General features: G+C 38.2%; 1 pseudogene; it reads left to right on the forward strand.

Moving 5' to 3' along the window:
* The first annotated feature begins 2346 nt into the window (after window positions 1–2346).
* Window positions 2347–3297, forward strand: LOC132597185 (centromere protein U pseudogene; annotated as a pseudogene).
* The last annotated feature ends 2981 nt before the right edge of the window (window positions 3298–6278 follow it).

Consider the following 6278-nt stretch of genomic DNA (forward strand, 5'->3'; position numbering starts at 1 on the left):
TAAGAATCTGCCAGGCTGCCCATGTGACCACCAGCCTGTCTGACCCTCCCCTCCCCTCCCCTGGCCACCCCCATCTATTCGCCAGACGTTCTCAGCCTTAATTGAAATTGACAACACAGTGATGACCAAAATGTGCCATGGTTTATACAGCACATACTACTTCATAATCTCATAGGGAATGTGATACGAAATGATGAGATAGGTTGTTTACACCCTGCCGACTTTCTGAAAGTGTGTTACATAGCCTACATTAAAAAAATGCAATGAGAATTAACACAAGGTAATAGCCAGGCTTGGGCGTTTTTAAATGTATATAGGAGAAGGTAAAGAAGTAGAAATTAAATCCCCAAAAATGCTAAATGAAGAAACCTAGGATATGTGGATATAAATGTAGCCTTGACAATATAGCATGGAAGAGAGATGGTGGGAGGGGAAGGAAAAAGCACACTCAGAGTGGGATGAAGGAGTTGGAAGAAGAGATAGTGGAAGCGATAGTGGAAGCAGAGTGCTGACATATACTGGGTTCCAGTCTCCATATAGTGAGCTGCTCTAGAGCTTTCACGTGTCTCATATAATCTTCATGGGATTTGGTGAGAACATTGAGACTCAGAGCTGGAGTCTCACCCAAAGTCTCACAACCAGAAAGTGATGGAATATTATGCCTAACTAACCTAAAGCTGTATGACTCCAAAGCCAATTCTCCTTCTGCCCCCAAATTCTCAGTCAACAGGGAATTTATTTAAGGGCACTAAACAATAGAATAAATAGTCTTATGCAAAGCAGTTAATTCATGCATGCAAGGGTGGGTCTATTTTCAGAAGTCAAGTATGTTGTAGTGGTGAGGCATTTGTACACAGTGGTTAAGGGCACAAGATCCAGAATAGGCAAAAAAAAAAATTTTTGAATCTTAGTTGCATCACTTCCTAGCTGTGTGATCTTTGGCAAATTACTGCACCTCTTGGACCTTCACTTTCCCCATCAGAAAAGTGAGAACAGTTATGCCTAGTTGATTGGATGTTGAAAGGATGACACAACACAATACAGAATGCTTAATAAAGAGCTCTGAACACAGAACTTAATACATGTAAACTATAATAATCTATTTTATTCTCATTCCTATATAGATGATTATTAAAATGATTTTTAATAATTTTAATGATTTTTTTCTTTTGTTAAAGCAGCTTTATTGAGGGGTAATTTACATACCACAAAATTCCCTCATTTTATACCTACAACTCAATACTTTTTATTAAATTACAGAATTATACAGCCATCACCACAATCTAATATGAAACATTTCCACCATTCCAAAAAGAAATCTCATGCCATTTGTGTTCATCTCCATTCCCACCACCAACCCCAGGGAACCACAAATCTTCTTTTTCTCCCTACCCTTTTTCTAGCTTGGAACAAAGGTCAACACTATTGGACTTACCTGGTGGCGCAGTGGTTGAGAGTCCGCCTGCTGATGCAGGGGACACAGGTTCATGCCCCAGTCCGGGAAGATCCCACATGCCACGGAGCGGCTGGGCCCGTGAACCATGGCCACTGAGCCTGCGCGTCCGGAGCCTGTGCTCCACAACGGGAGAGGCCACAGCAGTGAGAGGCCCACGTACTGCAAAAAAAAAAAAAAAAGGTCAACACTATTAAGAAAAATATTAATTAAATATTAATATTTTAAAATACAAGACTTAAAAAAATTTACAAAGAAAATCAGTTATATATTACTCTAAATGATCACTCAAAGTAGAAGGTGTAATATTGATGTTAAACCAAACCGACAATAGTGATTAAACCTTGCCAACGAAAGCTCATTATTCAGACAACATTTAGTAATAGGTCATAATGCAAATTCTCCTTTGAAAAAGATAAATATATATGTATACATGTGTTATTCTTCTAAATTTGTGTAACCCTTTACATTTTATAAGTAAAAAATGTTTTTGTTTAAAAAAAGAAAATCAGTTATAAACACAATTGTCAAATCATTTTAATAATATGATATGGTGAAATATGTGCTTTATTACTAATGAATTAAATAACAAGATCTAGTGTTGGCTCCAATAACGACTATGATTTTAAAGTAATGATGAGTATTAATGATAATTTGAGTATCTGCAACAAGTATGATATGAAAGAAAGATGATTTCTTATTTTACTAGTCTAAATGGAAGTTTTTACTGAGTGAAAAATTCTTTAAATTCTATGATGCTTTACAATTTTCAAAAGTTTCACACACATAATTTAATATAATCCCATAATAACCCTTTTTATTTCCACTACCCTTATCTTGCCCCTTCCCTCCTCCTTCTCCCCACTGATAGCCACCAGTTCATTCTGTATAAGATGGCCATGATTTTACTGAAGTATTTACAGGTAAAATAACATACTCTCTGGTATTTGCTTCAAAATACTTTAGCTTAAAAAGGGGACTGGAGAGAGTGGTGGGCAGGGATGGCCCCGCCGGGGTGAGTGCGGTGCTCTGGTACGAGATGTTCAAAGAACACTGTAGGAAGAACACACTCCACGAAAGATACCCTCCTCTACACAGCACTCTATATATGCTGATGAGGAAGAATTCTCCAAACACTGCGGATCATCTATCCCCTCAACTCCTCAAGGAAAAGAAGCACAAAGAAGTTTGGACGCTTCTGAAATTGAAGCAAGTGAAAACGAGTCTGTAAAAATTAGTGCAAAAAAGCCAGGAAGAAAACTCAAGCCCATTAGTGATGAATCTGAAAGCACTGAAGAAAGTGATATAAGAAGAAAAGTTAAACCAGCAGACAAGATAATACACGACAACATGAAGCTGTTTCAGCTACAGCATCTTCAGAACTTTCAGAGAAACCAGCTGAATCAGTCACGCCTAAAAAGATAGGACCCCTTAGTGCTGAGCTCTCTGTTGAAAAAGAGACCCTGGCAACAGAAAGTCAACTGAAAACTCAGAAAAAGATGTTTTGTGGCAAAAGGAAGAAACCAAGAAGTGAAGTCACAGATTTGGATACTTCCGACTGTGTACCTATTTGGTGTTTAAAAGAAAAGCAGTGACATCATGGAGTTAGATGTTGTTTTGTCTGCATTTGAGAGCATCCCCTTAGAGTATAAACAAAAAATAGACTCAGAATTTGTAAGGAAGCCATCAACAAATTTCATTCTAATTTGAAAGAAGAACTCATCGAACTGCTTAAAGAAATCCAGATGTTGAAAACTCTGAAAAGGAAGAACGCTAAGATGATCTCAGATATCGAAAAGAAAAGGCAACTTTTGTTTTGTCTTTTTGTGTTTGTTTTTTTCTAATTTCTAACTTGCCTTTTATTTTTCTTTCTTTCTTTCTATTTGGCTGCATTGGGTTTTCGTTGCTATGCACAGGCTTCAGTAGTTGTGGCTTGTGGGCTCTAGAGCGCAGGATCAGTAGTTGTGGTGCACAGGCTTAGTTGCTCTACAGCATGTGGGATCTTCCCAGACCAGGGCTCGAACCCATGTCACCTACACTGGCAGGCAGATTCTTAACCACTGCACCACCAGGGAAGCCTGGGAACCCATTTTTAAAAGGTAGAATTTAAGACATCCAGTTCCCTTTAGCATTTTCTCACAAGCATGAGTAGTGATACGACCAACATTTCTAGGATCTATGTAATGAGCTGCAGCCAATAGAATAGTCTCGTTTCTGTTTCATCCAAATTCTGCAGTTTACTCAGTTATTGCCTGTGGCTCCTTGCATAAATAGATCTGGGGATATTTGTCTCCAGTTAAATTATTTTATGAAACTTGAAATTACCTTCAGTATTAGTGTTATCTTTCTTTGAGAAATCAACTGCCAAATAACAAAGAAAATTTTAGCTAAACCTCATCTTACTTACAGATTTCAGCCAGAAAAGGGTTTTCCACATTTAGTACCAACCGTACCCACCTGTTCTCTATCCCTTTTGTAGATAGAACCCATAAAAGGTAAAATCCAAGTACTCTATGAAGAAATAATGTATTCTAAAGAGAAATAGACTCACAGACATAGAAAACAAACTTATGGTTACCAAAGGGGAAAAGGGTAGGGAGAGGGATAAATTAGTAGGAGTTTGGGATTAACAGATACAAACTACTATATGAAAAATAGATAAATAACAAGAACCTACTTAAGGCACACGGAACTATATTCTATATCTTGTAATAACCTATAATGGAAAAGAGTCTGAAATTTATATATATATGTATAACTGAATCATTTTGCTGTATACTTGAAACTATCACAACATTGTAAATCAACTAACTATATTTCAATTAAAAAAAAGAAATAATGTATTCTTCCATGAAAATTCTACGTACATAAATTCTTTGGTCCTTCCCTTTTTTTCCCTCACAGATATAGCGGAAGCCCAGAGATGTTTAGATCTTTTCCCTTCGTCTGCGGTTACCTTCATGGTTGCTTGTGATTGAAAGCTTTCCAAAACCCACTTGGGCCTCTGAGCAGCACTCCAGCAACTGCACGTTAACCTGAGTAACTAGAGACTACAGCTAACAGACCTCACACCTGTGTTTTCCCCACTGCCAGCCTTTCACACCCACACCTTGTTACTAAAGCAATTTAAAGAACTGTATTCTGAAAAGAAAATTTTTTACATGTTATTTTTCCTTTCTAGATGTCTCACTTCAATTAGATAGGACATTGTTCTCCCCTTACCAGGCTGATTAACCCCTGGTGCTGCCCCATCTGTGTATGTGTGTGCTCCATTTTTCCATTTATCAGCCTTTGGTTGCACTTATCCACTGACCTGTCTATTGCTCCTTCTAGACAAAGAGTTTCTTCAAGGCAAGGGTCATCTCTCACATGCTTCTAAATCACTAAGCATCTGACACAATGCCTGGTGCACAGGAAATATTCAAAAATTGGTGATGAACACATGGCCCATACTACATTCTGTCCAGTGGGTAAAACCACGTCTGACACCTAAGTATTTCCATGTCAGCTTTGCTATTCTTAACTTCAATAACTGCTATGTGCCTAAATATGGATATAAAGTACATATTTATATTGCTCAGTTGGCCCTTTCCATCTGTCTTCTGTTCTAGGAAATTTCCTTTATTTCTCTGAGTATATCCTTCATTCCAGTTCTCATTCCAAGAGACTACCTTTTCTCCTAAAACTCCCATTAATTGAATGTTACACCTTCTAAATCTGTCCTCTCTCTTTCTCTCTCTCTCTTTCTCTCTCTCTCCTGACATCATATTCATACTTTCCATTTTTTATCTCTTTGTGTTGTTTTCTAAGAGAAGTTTCTTCAGCTTGGGTTCTCAGTGGTATCCACTGGTTCATCTATTAAATTTTTTCCAATACTATATTTCTAACTTACATGCAGTGAAATGTGCAGATTTTAAGTATAGAGTTTGATGAATTTTAACAAATGTATATATCCACCTTTATATCCAAGAACTCAATTTATTACCCACAGATCCATGCTGAAAGAATGATGAGAAAACAAACTTCAGAAAAAAGAAAATAAATCTCAAAGGAATAGATAAATGCATGAACTATTAGAAAAATTTATTCTTAAGTCTAAATAATTGTTTGTTAAAATATTCAAAATAATCTGAAACTAGAATTCCAGTTGAAATCAAGATGGGAGATGGAGAGGGACTTCCCTGGTGGTCCAGTGGTTAAGACTCCACGCTTCCACTGCAGGGGGCATGGGTTCAATCCCTGGTTGGAGAAATAAGATCCCACATTTCATGCGGCATGACCAAAATAAAATGTGCAAATAAAAATGTGTTTAAAAAAAAGATGGGGGGCTTCCCTGGTGGCACAGTGGTTGAGAGTCCGCCTGCCGATGCAGGGGACACAGGTTCGTGCCCCGGTCCAGGAGGATTCCACATGCCACGGAGAGGCTGGGCCCGTGAGCCATGGCCGCTGAGCCTGCGTGTCCAGAGCCTGTGCTCCACAACGGGAGAGGCCACAACAGTGAGAGGCCCGCGTACTGGGAAAAAAAAAAAAAAAAAAAAAAAAAGATGGGAGGTGGAGAAAGGAGAGGAAGCAGAAGACATAAAAGCATGCTACATTTTTTGTATTGTTTAATGGAAGGCTACAGAGATACTACTTAACTGCAGACATTAGAACAATGCATTTAATATGGAGACACAAAAGACCCCAAATAGCCAAAGCAGTCTTGAGGGAAAAAAACGGAGCTGGAGGAATCAGACTCACTGCCTTCAGACTATACTACAAAGCTACAGTAATCAAGACAATATGGTACTGGCACAAAAACAGAAATATAGATCAAGGGAACAGG

Source organism: Globicephala melas, chromosome 4, assembly GCF_963455315.2.
Source record: "Globicephala melas chromosome 4, mGloMel1.2, whole genome shotgun sequence".
Lineage (NCBI taxonomy): Eukaryota > Metazoa > Chordata > Mammalia > Artiodactyla > Delphinidae > Globicephala > Globicephala melas.